General features: G+C 36.4%; 1 non-coding gene across 1 annotated transcript; it reads left to right on the forward strand.

Moving 5' to 3' along the window:
• The first annotated feature begins 4199 nt into the window (after positions 1-4199).
• TRNAN-AUU (transfer RNA asparagine (anticodon AUU)) lies at positions 4200-4271 on the forward strand. Its single transcript has one exon. It is a non-coding gene; the product is annotated as a tRNA-Asn (tRNA).
• Positions 4272-13760: the final 9489 nt, after the last annotated feature.

Consider the following 13760-nt stretch of genomic DNA (forward strand, 5'->3'; position numbering starts at 1 on the left):
TGAATCGAGGACAGGTAAGATTAAAATAACTTCTTATGCACAGAAAACTTGATAGGCATTCGTTTCCTGTATTTCCTAAAATAATTTTTATGACCAAATGAGTGGTCTCTGGATCAAAATGATCGCATTTTAATTTGTTAAATACATTTGAATTAAGTAACATAATAAACGATTTATCCTTCTATCAAACACGAATGTTCCCTGGATCAAATGTTCTAGTTTAATTACGTAATTACTTTATACCGATATTTATTTCTAACGGGTGCAGCGGAGCGCACGGGTACGGCTAGTTACTAATATGTGTGCCCTAAATCTGAATTTAAAATTCAAATTGTTCCATCACGTACCATATTCCGGGGAAAATGCTACTGATAAAATTACAACACATAGGAATTCAAAATTCCTCATAATGCTTAAAAAATGTGTACTGGATACAAAAATGATGTTACATAGTTTAAAGGACAACAACAATAAAAATGTTTCATGCGTATAATGAGAGATATCTCGGAATTTGAACTTACATTTAAAAGAACTTTCTGGATGACTTCTGTTTATAACTAGACCCGTGACTGTATTTTACAAGGAACCAACAATAGTCTGCAAGCATGCTGGATGATGATCTTCCTTTATATCGCCTTTCTATTTCAGATATTTCTTGATGAAATCTTTCCCCATGCTCGTCGCTTACTGCTCCAAAGTTAGAGGAAAGAAATCCAAGTGAGAATGTAAAAAGTGTATTTTGAAAGACATATTACACTCCATTTTGTGATATGCACTTAACATGGTTTCCACAACAAGTTCTATGTAGTTCTCTGCTATAGAATTCCCAAGGAAATTTTAGCAAATGTCTTTGAAAGCGCGTCATGTCATTCTTTCTGTAACAAAGGGTCAGCCATAACTTTATGAATTTGTGGACCGATGAAAATGCCCTCTTTTAATTTTCCTTCACTCAAACTGGTAAACGTTTCCTTTAAATAGTCAAAACCAGACCCTTGTTTGTTCATTGCATAGACCTCATTTTGAACTGTTATGAAATTTACTTAATAGAAGGGACCAATATCTGTTTGTTAGAAGTACAAAAGAACATGCCAAAAACCATAAGAAACCAGAAATAAGTCATAAACTCCTAAAATCCATTACCTTTTGTTTTGGTTTATACCCCCAACCCGCGCCAGACATTTCATGGGTGAGCGCTTATCGAAAAGTGAAATCAAGTAGAACCCCGATTATCCGTCACTCTATTAACCGATCGGCGGATTATCTGACTGTCTTCCTCACGCTTTTCTTTTTTTGCTGCAGAAAAAATACGAAGTTCTGTAGTTTATATTAGTACCGGTACTGTACGTATTTTTTCTAGAGAGCGTTATTTAGTACATTATGCAACGAGCCTATAATGGTAGTAATTAAGATGCGAGTATGTTTATGAAACGAGAGCAAGCTCGTTTCATAATTTTCATACGAGCGTCTTAATTACCATTATAGGCAAGTTTCATACGACGTTTTATGCTCGACCATATTTCTAACTTGAAATTATTCATAAGTACCTATTCATGTTATTCTTATCTGACTGAGGAGCGGAACTGACCTTGTGCAAGTACCTCGTAAATTGTGAGATGTGCGCAGACGCGAAAGTATTGATTTTTTCCGAGAAACAAATGTCATTGACCTTGGTATAATCTAGAGAGTAAACTAAACATTAATCTTGATATAACCTTGAAATAGAATTAGACATTGAAAAACGAGATGGCAAATTGTATTTATTTGAATATTATTTACAATTAACGCTAATTATTATAGTAACAGAACTGACTTTATTTCAAATATAAGTGATTTATTGTGCAATTGGTGAAATGAATTTGCGGGAATGTGCTTTGTGAAAGGCTGGAAGATGACTGTGAATTGATGTTAATTTGTGTGTTGTTTTTTTCGACTGAGTTTAATATTGTATTTGAGATTTCAATTTTATTTTGGATCGATTCTTCAACATAACTTTCTACGACAGTATTGGATTTCCAGCCTCCGTGACGTTTCGCTAGTTGTCTTTCGATTGCATATCCGAGAATGATCGATACTTGCGCTTTCATGTTGCTACAATGGTATATTCTGATTGGTGGAATACCTGAACTTTAATGAATAGGTGTACTTTAATGAGGTCCATTAAAGGGCTGTACCTTTCGGCATGGTCGAGCATAAACAATCCTTTACGAATGGCATTACACAGTAGGCCTATGTAGTAGAAATTCTTCTACCGTTGTCGGCAACATAAACAGTAGTTACTTATGGTGTTTTTCAACGTGTAAAATAGTTAAAATCTGCTTTCAGAGAAATATCCCCAAGAACTTCCTCACAACTGCAAACCTGTGCACCATTCAGTATCTCCTGTTTGAGTGGCCGCCCTGTATTACAGTAATTTTTTATTGGTTATTTTATGACACTTTTGCAACTGCTATGGTTATATAGGTCCCGCGCCGTGGCGTCGTGGTCTAAGGCATCCCTCCTAGGACTCGCGTTACGGAATGCGCGTTGGTTCGAATCCTCATGGGGGAAGAAATTTTCTCATGAAATTTCGGCCAGTGTATGGGACCGGTGCCCACCCAGCATCGTGATGCACTTGGGGAGCTACGATAGGTAGCGAAATCCGGTTGCGAATACCAGCTATAACGGCTGGGGGGATCATCGTGCTAACCACACGATACCTCCATTCTGGTTGGATGATCGTCCACCTCTGCTTCGGCATGTGGTCGTGAAGCCAGCAGCCGGCTGGTCGGTCTAGGCCCTTCACGGGCTGTAGCGCCACGGATTATTATTATTATTATTATTATTATTATTATTACTATTATTATTATTATTATTATTATTATTATTATTATTATTATTATGGTTATATAGCGTCTGAATGAGATGAAGGTGATAATGCCAGCAAAACGAGTCCAACTCCGAAAGTTACCTAGCATTTGCTCTTATTGGGTTGAGGGAAAACCTCGGAAAAAACCTGAAGCTTTGAAGTTAAAATCTCCATACCAAGCCCTGCAAAAATCAATAATTACGGCTTTGAGGTTAAAATCTCCATACCAAGCCATGCAAACATCAATAATTACGGCTTTGAGGTTAAAATCTCCATACCAAGACATGCAAAAATCAATAATTACGGCTTTGAGGTTAAAATCTCAATACCAAGCCCTGCAAAAATCAATAATTACGGCTTTGAGGTTAAAATCTCCATACCAAGACATGCAAAAATCAATAATTACGGCTTTGAGGTTAAAATCTCCATACCAAGCCATGCAAAAATCAATAATTACGGCTTTGAGGTTAAAATCTCCATACCAAGCCATGCAAAAATCAATAATTACGGCTTTGAGGTTAAAATCTCCATACCAAGCCATGCAAAAATCAATAATTACGGCTTTGAGGTTAAAATCTCCATACCAAGCCATGCAAAAATCAATAATTAAGGCTTTGAGGTTGAAATCTCCATACCAAGCCATGCAAAAATCAATAATTACGGCTTTGAGGTTAAAATCTCCATACCAAGCCATGCAAAAATCAATAATTACGGCTTTGAGGTTAAAATCTCCATACCAAGCCCTGCAAAATCAATAATTACGGCTTTGAGGTTAAAATATCCATACCAAGCCCTGCAAAAATCAATAATTACGGCTTTGAGGTTAAAATCTCCATACCAAGACATGCAAAAATCAATAATTACGGCTTTGAGGTTAAAATCTCCATACCAAGACATGCAAAAATCAATAATTACGGCTTTGAGGTTAAATCTCCATACCAAGCCCTGCAAAAATCAATAATTACAGCTTTGAGGTTAAAATCTCCATACTAAGAAATGCAAAAATCAATAATTACGGCTTTGAGGTTAAAATCTCAATACCAAGCCCTGCAAAAATCAATAATTAGGGCATGCACGACTGCCATCTGTTGCACTACTTGGGAACACTCTGAAAATACTTAGCCCACATGTTCATTATTATATTATCAGTAAAGTAACAAGTTAAGATATTTGTAAAAACTCAAATCTTAGATATTTAATTATGGTCGAAAAAAAAAAGTCGTAGACATCTTGCCTATAATGGTAATTAAGACACCCGTACGAAAATTATGAAACTCTGTTACACATCACTGTTCGTTAATAGAAAAAGCACAATTCAAGTTACACAGAGGAATTGAGTCGGGTGTGGTAGAGTTCCAGGGTAGCTCAGTTGGTAGAGCCTTGGCGCATTTAGCCAAGGTCCCGGGTTCGATACCCGGCCCCGGAACAATTTTCCCCTTGAAATTATTCAAATCAGCTTCACAGGGAGCTATACTTGAAAGCTAGATTTACATAATACACATCACTTTTCGTTAACAGAAAAACACAATTCAAGTCACACAAAGAGTCTGTGTGCACTCAAAGTTGGTTGCTTGACGGTTGTCAGCCCAGTTTGAGGTCTGTGGATATAAAGGGAGAAATTGAGTTAGGGGCTGGTAGAGTTCCTAGGTAACTCAGTTGATAGAGACTGGGCGCGTTTAGCTGAAGGTCCCGAGTTCGGTATCCGGCCCCGGAACGATTTTCCCCTTGAAATTATTCAAATCAGCTTCACCTGAAAGCTACAGTTCCATAACACACATCACTATTCGTTAACAGAAGAAACCACAATTCAAATGACTCGGAGTTTGTATGCACTCATTGTTGGTTGCTTGACGGTTGTCAGCCCAGTTTGAGGTCTGTGGATATAAAGGAACAAATTGAGTCGAAGTCTGGTGGAGTTCCTGGGTAGTTCAGTGGTAGAGCCTTGGCGCGTTTAGCCAAAAGTCCCGGGTTCGATACTCGGCCCCGGAACGATTTTCCAATTGAAATTACTTAAAACAGCTTCACAGGAAGCTATATATGAAAGCTAGATTTGCATAATACACGTCACTGTTCATTAACAGAAAAACACAATTCAAGTCACACAGAGTTTGTGTGCAGTCAATGTTGGTTGCTTGACGGTTGTCAGTCCACTTTGAAGTCTGTGGCTATAAAGGAATAAATTGAGTCAGGGCCTGGTAGAACCTGAGTGCGTTTTGCCAAAAGTCCCGGATTCGATACCCGGCTCCGGAACAACTTTTGTGCGAGATCGTGCGCATTTGCTTGATTTCCGCACAAAACCAATCCGCGGAAAGTGTAAAATTCCACATTCAGTATTCCCAACCTAACACACATAACAATTTCCCTCTTCTTACCGCTTAAGTGACATATTGATTTTACTGCTTTAGGCTTTTAACATATTATTTTTAGAGACGTTCAATATGGTAACAGTTATAAATTGGAAACTTACCACTGCAATTTCACCTAAATTGCACTGTTAATTATTGTTTTTAAATATTTACAAAAATTAAGTAAACTCTACAACTCCACTAAAGTTACTGCATTGGTGATAGTAACATTAAGGAAGCCGTGAAAAAATTAACAAGATTACAGATGCCGATGTTATTACTGCAATATGTTATATAAATAATATTGTTAAAATATTAAAATGAAAAATAAGCCATTACATAACCTTACCGTTTGTTTTAAGTTCGCATTTATAGACTGGGGAAAAAAAAAGACAGACGTATATCACGGCCTGCTGGAGTATAGTAAACACAGAAAATATTTTAAAGCAACAATGATGAAGATAGATATTTTTGTTTTGCAAATTTGCCGTCATTGAACAGAAACCAAGATGGAGATTTCATTGCAACTAATTAGAAATTCCTCTTTCAAGTATGTAATAAACGATCTTCGCATAAAATAATGTACGATACACGAGCGGTATGTTTCAACTACGTTTCGCTTTTTCAAACTTTTCCTCGAACATGAAAACTTCAACATACCGCTCTTGTAACGCATATTACTATTACCTTGAAATTATTCATAACATAATCTTATTAAAGAGTATAATTTTCTTAGTACAAAGTGTAATCGATAAACCAGGTTTCCAAAATATGATCTTGGTACAGAACATGTATAGTTGGATGCTGTTCTCAGCTTTTCAGGTTTCCTTTTTTGTCTCTTAATGTGACATTGGAAAATTTCCCCTTGCAGCTCTTTCGCCGTCCGTTGGATCCACGTAGCCAGACAGATGCGATGTCATTATTCTTCATATGATATTTCTTTGATGCCTTTCTTAGCCCGGTGGGCTCCGGGAACAGGAATATCGCGTTTATTGTGTCTTTGTCGTGTAGGATGTGAGGAAATTGATATGTTATGTGTGGTCTTTGCCTTTCAACCGTGCACACTTCCTTTTGCAGAGAGACGACTCCCGCCAAACAGCCGATGTGAATCTGTCATTTCATGTGAACACTACCTAATAGCAAACGATACTGGGGAACATGTCTGAGGTTGAGTCTACACTTCTGACGTAGGAAATGCGACAAAAGTCAAACGTGTTTGAATTTTTAACATGTTACTTTATCGACGGTAGATAAAGACAGACGGATACAGTAAAGCTGAAGGAACAGACCAAGGTTTGAAATTCTTCACTTAATTTTTACTAGGAGACAAAAATGTGAATGTGGAAGTTAAGAATTAGATTATTAATGCTGTAACAAATGTAATCTTCATCTTACGATGTTTGGTGACGTGTACAAGTCCGTTGATGTGACATATTAATGAATTTAAAGACTATTATAGTCACAATTCGATTCCCGCTCAAGGTTGTGAAATTTTTCTTTCATACCATGGCATGATTGTGATTATAATAGTATTTAAATTCATTAATATGTCACAGCAACGGACGTGAGCACGTCACCAAACATCGTAAGATGAAGATTATATTTGTAAAGTTTCTTTCAACCCATAAGCAGTGCTGACTAGATATCAGACGCTATGGACAGTACTCTATAACAGAGTCGCCATTATGAAAGGATAATTCCAAGCATTTGGCGTGAGACGAACTCGATAGCTCAGTGGTGGAGCGCCTGACCGGAGTACAGGAAGTCACAGGTTCGATTCCCGCTCGAGGTTTTGAAGTTTTTCTTTCATACCATTGTATTGTATTGTATTGTATTGTATTTATTAACATTCCATGGTATTCATACATGCTTACAGCTAGAATATGGAACAAGTCAAAAAACTTAATACTATTATAAAATCTTAATTTATAGTCACAGTCTAGATGAAATATATACAGACGAGATTTACAATATAGTCTACTAGTACAACACATAGTTTTAGTATCAATTTCATGAAGTGTTATTGAATGTCATGAATTCACCTACAGAATAGAAGGCGTGAGAGATTAGGTACTTCTTTAATTTGGCCCTAAATAATTTTATGTTTTGAGTTTCATTTTTTATATCGATAGGGAGGCTATTAAAAATTTTTACTGTCATATAACGCACTCCTTTTTGATAGCACGATAGACTTGCCGATTGAGTATGAAAGTCATTTTTTGACGTGTATTTATGCTATGAACTGTTGAATTAGTTACAAAGTTTTCACGATTACATACGGGGAAGACTATTAATGAAAAGATATACTGACAAGCCATGGGCATTATTTGTAGTTTTTTGAAAATAGTCCTACACGATTCCCTAGATTTGGCACCTATTATTATTCTAATTACTCTTTTTTGTAATAGAAATATATTGTTACTATCTGTAGAATTTCCCCGGAATATTATTCCAAAACTCATTACCGAGTGGAAGTATGCAAAGTATATTGTTTTTAAGGTATTGATATTTACTATCTTTTGCATAGATGTAATAGCAAAACAAGCTGAATTTAGTTTGGGGGTAATTTATTTAATATGATTTTTCCAATTTAACACATTATCGATTTTTAAGCCAAGAAATTTGGTTGTTGTTGTTTCTAATAGGGATCTATTGTTCATTATTGCGCAAGAAATTTGCGACGTTGAATTTGGACAGGATTTAAATTGAATTATGTTAGTTTTGTTACAATTTAATACTAATTTATTGACTGAGAACCAGTCACATATTTTGAGGAGAATTTCCTCTGTTGAAGATGGGAATGTGTTGGAGTTATTGGCTGTAATTACTATACCTGTGTCATCTGCAAATAATATGGGATGACCTACATCTTTTATAAGGGGGGCAAGATCATTTATAAACACTAGAAAAAGTAGGGGACCTAATATTGATCCTTGAGGAATTCCATTACTAATAGTTCCCCATGTCGATGTAGATTTCATAGTTGTATTGCATGGCATGATTGTGACTATAATAGTATTTAAATTCATTTATTAATGCTGTGTTTGGGGTAAGTGGATTATAACAGAAACAAGGAAAAGTTTGTAGAAAACGCTGCCATTCGAATTTCTTCTATTGCCGAGATTATTTTGTTGTGCACTTAACAAACGAATAACATAACCTTATATAGACACCGGCGTAGCTCAATCGGCTGAAGCGCTTGCCTGCTGGTTTGGAGTCACTCTAGAGCCTGGGTTCGATTTCCGCTTGGGCTGATTACCTGGTTGGGCTTTTCCGAGGTTTTTCCTAACCGTAAGATGAATGTCAGGTAATCTGTTACGAATTCTCGGTCTCATCTCGCCAAATACCATCTCGTTATCATCAATCACATCGACGCTAAATAACCGAGTAGTTGATACGCGTTGTTAAATAACCAACTAAAAAAGAAATATACTATTTTTGCACGATCATCATAATTTAAATTTAAATAAATGAATTTCATGAGGATAATTTCACGCTAACGTTTTTCAGCCAATCACTAAGCTTCCACTCCAATAATATAGGACTATGTTTTTTTTTTCGACTAACAACTAATTCAGTAGTTGGCCACTACAATACGCTCACAACATGGTTAATATCTCAAATTTGCATTTTTTGTACTATGGTTCTTTAAAAGAAACCTTCAATTGATCCTTTCAAAGCAGCTAAAGTTATAGGCCTAACCGGAATAATAGATGTAGGTATTCCAAATCTCTTAAACCTGGCCTGCACAAGGTTTGCGCTCTCCGAGCCGGCTCACAGCTCATGCGCGGAATGCGGATATTAGCTGCTCTCTGTGTAAGGGTGGACTGGAAGAAGGGGCGACCTCATACAAAATATACACAAAAGAAGTATTATTACGAATGTTTATGAAATGAATTCCCGTTCAGTGTTTGCAAAACTATCTTGGACTAATATTAATTAATAAATAAATATTTATTTTACAGAAATAATAGAAATTCTATAGCTACTTATATGTATGCACAATATCATTTTGTTATATTTTTATTTATCAGTACATCAAAAGGAGGTTTTATGCTATTGACAGCTGAAATGAACAGTAGCCTACTGATCGTAATGAAACATCAGTTACAGATGTTCGATGTATGCCTTTATTAAAGTTGATTATAGAAAACAGTTGCTCAGAAATATAAATGTTGAGCCAAACATAGCAATCATTTTCACAGCCAGCCTGTGTAGTCGTGGATAGTATTGCTAATGTTTAGTCTTGTAAAACTCAACCAGGCTAGTAGGATTATTCAAACGATCTTTAGCCCTTAGGTCACATTGAAGATCAATAAGTTCCGGCTGTAAATCGTTAAATGTTAAATGTTATGTTCCGTCTTCTAGATTCCTCCATACTGTACTGTAGCAGTAGGTAAGCAACGTGAAACAGTTACTGAGAATAGGCCTACACATTACACTCCGCTAGATAACTGAATGGTCGTTTCCCTCTCCTCTACCTATCGCAAGTCTATGTCATTCTGACGTATCTTCCTCTCCGTTTCGGCGAGCGTTAAACATAGCTCACCCCGCTCCGAAGGAGCGCGCGCGCTCGTTGAGCGCTGTTTGTGCAGGTATGTCTTAAACACATCTTTCATGAACAGAGTAGCGGTACCTCTTGCTCCAACCAGAAGTCCGATTACTTCAAGCTGTTTTAGTCGTTAGTTTTGGAGGGAATGGTTGGATTTATTCATTCATTCACTGTTATGCCCAAGGGCAGGTCCTTCACTGCAAACCCAGCTTTCTTCAGTCTTATTTTATGCCTTACTTTTGTTTCCTCATATGAGCCATATATGTATGTATGTATTTATTAACACTACAATTGGGTATACACCCGGTGGCAGTGATATATAATATACAATAATACCATTACAATTATACAAAAAATTAAATAAAATAAACCTAAATTTATTTCTAACTATAAATAAATAGATGCAATAAACCTTGGACTATAAATAAAAACTATTCTATAATAACGCGTACAATAAGTAAGAGTAAATCTAACTTATAAGTACTTCTATTTCACCCAACTATTACCAACTTAAGTAATTACATATCACATTAATTAATTACAAACCAACCTAATTACATATCATCTTAATTAATTACGTATCACCTTAATTTATTTACATATCAACTAAATTACATATCATCTTAATTAATTACATATCAACTTAATTAATTACAAACCAACCTAATTACATATCATCTTAATTAATTACGTATCACCTTAATTTATTTACATATCAACTAAATTACATATCATCTTAATTAATTACATATCAACTTAATTAATTACATGACACAACTTAGATAATTACACTGCACCTACAATTACATTTTAGTCTAATCTTCTCAACCTTTCCTTAAATGTAAACCTTTACTTTCTTAATGTTATCATCTGATACCTTTTTCTACCCCGAACTCTTCTCCCGTTCAGTATTCCTTTCAGTGCATCCTTCAGTAGGCAGATAGTGGGATTGTAAATTTTTTAAACTTTATTCACTTCTGCCGACTGTCCCTCATTCGTTTCAAAACCCACAGTGGGATCAATATTGTTAATTACTTTATGCTCGACCATGCCGAAATGTAGTAATTATACACCTGGTAGCAGTCCTTTAATGCATGTCATTAAAGTACATCTACTCATTAAAGTACGAGGTGTTCAGCCAATGACAAGTCAGCTTTGTACCGTTATAAAACCGCAAGTATCGATTATTCTCGGATATGCAATCGAAAGAGAATTAGCGAAAAGTCACGGAGGCTGGAAATCCAATACTGTCGCAGAAGGTTATGTTCTGTTACTATAATAATTAACGTTAATTGTAAATAATATTCAAATAAATTCAATTTGTCATCTCGTTTTTCAATGTCTAATTTGATTTCAATGTTATATCAAAGTTAATATTTAGTTTACTCTGTAGGTTCTTATAGGCTGTCAAGGTCAATGTGGACATCTGTTCCTCGGAAAAAATCAATACTTTCGCGTCTGCGCACATCTCACAATTTACGAAGTATTGCTTAAGGTCAGTTAGATACAAATAAAATGAACAATTTCAAGTTAGAAATATGGTCGAGCATAAAAAGTCGTATGAAACTCGCTTATAATGGTAATTAAGAAGCTCGTATGAAAATTATGAAACTCGCTTGCGCTAGTTTCATAAACATCCATACTCGCTTCTTAATTACTATCATTATAGGCTCCTTGCATAATGTACTATTTCGAAATCCCGTGAGTCTTGGATATTTTTTAACTTGTTTAGCAACAAGGTTAATATTGTATACACGTTGGTGACATGTTTCCTTGATTCCTTCACTCCGGGCTTAACTTTGAAAAGCAAACATCTTTACAAATACAGGGACATCATTTTATTTTTACTTCAATTTTTATTGTACCTGAGTTTTTGAATGTACTTCACTCCTACCCCTTCTACTAATGAAGTTTCAACTGTTCTCCAGACAGAATCAAGGCTGCTTATAGTAAACAGCACTGATTTACTGAGTATAGTACGTTCCAGAAATATGTTCGCGTTTTCCAGTGACGAAATAATTTTTAATATTGACTCATATTTTCGCACAGGTACTGTCCGTTTTCCTACGTCGCATCCCGATTTCCCCCACCTGCTTCTGCACGCCCCTCTATAAAAGCAGGGCTGTCTCAGCTCTTTTCTGAAAACATTAATTTCTGTTAGGAATTGGACGTTTACGTAATATTATACAATTGTTTGAAATAACTTCAATAAAAGGGCCTCGCTAAGTAATTAACTGTCACGTGATTTCCCTCCTTTCTACGATCCTGCGGCATAACCACTTGGACGGACAGTAGATAGCATGTCTGAGTAATTTTATCTGTGCGGGTCGGGCAGAAGTGAAGACTGAATTTACAGTACGTAAGGTACTCTTTTATAGAGTAGGTACAGAATTATTTCAACATGACTTACTGGTACGAAGGACGAAACTGGCAATTGGAATTAGATGCAATAGTCTATAGTGCGATAATATGCACAAAAGAACTGAAGCCTGTAGGCTATCGAAATGAACGGCCACCATTTTCAAAAATGTGTTTAAATATCCATATTATTATTATTTTCCAATTGAACTTCATTCTCTATATTGTACGCTAATTGATGTAGACAGTATAAAATACAGTGCATAATGAATACGTTCGCATGAATAGCTCAGTTCGTGAGTAAAACCACTTATTCTTAATACAGTACTGCATTTTGATTAAATAAAAACCCAATGAAAATTTTCGAACTCAAAATCGCGATATTTCCTAGTTTACGTAAATGGATGAAGTACTTTTCTTCCCTCCTATACCTAGTAAAGTGATTTGTTTGTGTTTTACTCCAGTATCATCGAACTCCAGCTGTGGAAGGGGGTAGCGAACGGTGTTTCCGGTTCGCTAAAGGTATAGCCAGGTTAATATTAAAAATGTTAGCAAAAATAAAATCATGTCCCTGTACATCCTAGTTGGTTATTCTGTTTTTTCTTTTCTTTTCGTTTTTCCAAAGGTTTACAATTTTGTACTTACTCGGTTTAAAAAATAACCGATTCATTTATTACCTCTAAAAAAATTAATTTCCCAATGGTGATGTTTTTTTGGACCTTCCAAAGGCCGCGACTTCTGCGACTACTTCTGTAACCGTAGTAAGAAAATATAGCAAACGTAACCGTGAGAGGTATTCTGAACTAGCAAATTCAATATCGCGAATATGCCATGCACTGGAGATTCCACTTATAATTCCATGGCGGACCTGTGCAAGTCCTTGCGAGATCAAACAAATGAAGGCATCCACCTATATTATCATTTCCCTGCCCTGGAAGTTGGAGTGGACTTACTAGTAGTAGTATTTCGCTTGTCAATAGAGCGCATGGGTCTCGTCCACTCCCTGGGGACAACTCCGTGCCCAGCCAAACTCCCGACACTTGACAACCCCAGCCGCTGGCGAACTTTCCGCTCAAGTGTCGAGGCTCATATATAATGCTGGTGCTTACATCCGCATCGGGTTTCTCACTGACAGCGTTGAAACTTTCTCAGACTGGCCTTTTATTCTTGTCAGTGTTTGGATTGTTTTTAGACCTGTACAGTGATATATACTAGAAACACAAAAACCGAAAAAGGATTGTTATTATTAGTAGTAGTAGTTTTATTTTGCCTGGCAGAGTTAAGGCCATAAGGTCTTCTCTTCCACTTACTTACTTACTTACTTACAAATGGCTTTTAAGGAACCCGAAGGTTCATTGCCGCCCTCACATAAGCCCGCCATCGGTCCCTATCCTGTGCAAGATTAATCCAGTCTCTATCATCATATCCCACCTCCCTCAAATCCATTTTAATATTATCCTCCCATCTACGTCTCGGCCTCCCCAAAGGTCTTTTTCCCTCCGGTCTCCCAACTAACACTCTATATGCATTTCTGGATTCGCCCATACGTGCTACATGCCCTGCCCATCTCAAACGTCTGGATTTAATGTTCCTAATTATGTCAGGTGAAGAATACAATGCGTGCAGTTCTGCGTTGTGTAACTTTCTCCATTCTCCTGTA

The sequence above is a fragment of the Periplaneta americana genome, chromosome 16 (genome assembly GCF_040183065.1).
Source record: "Periplaneta americana isolate PAMFEO1 chromosome 16, P.americana_PAMFEO1_priV1, whole genome shotgun sequence".
NCBI classification, from domain to species: Eukaryota; Metazoa; Arthropoda; class Insecta; order Blattodea; family Blattidae; genus Periplaneta; species Periplaneta americana.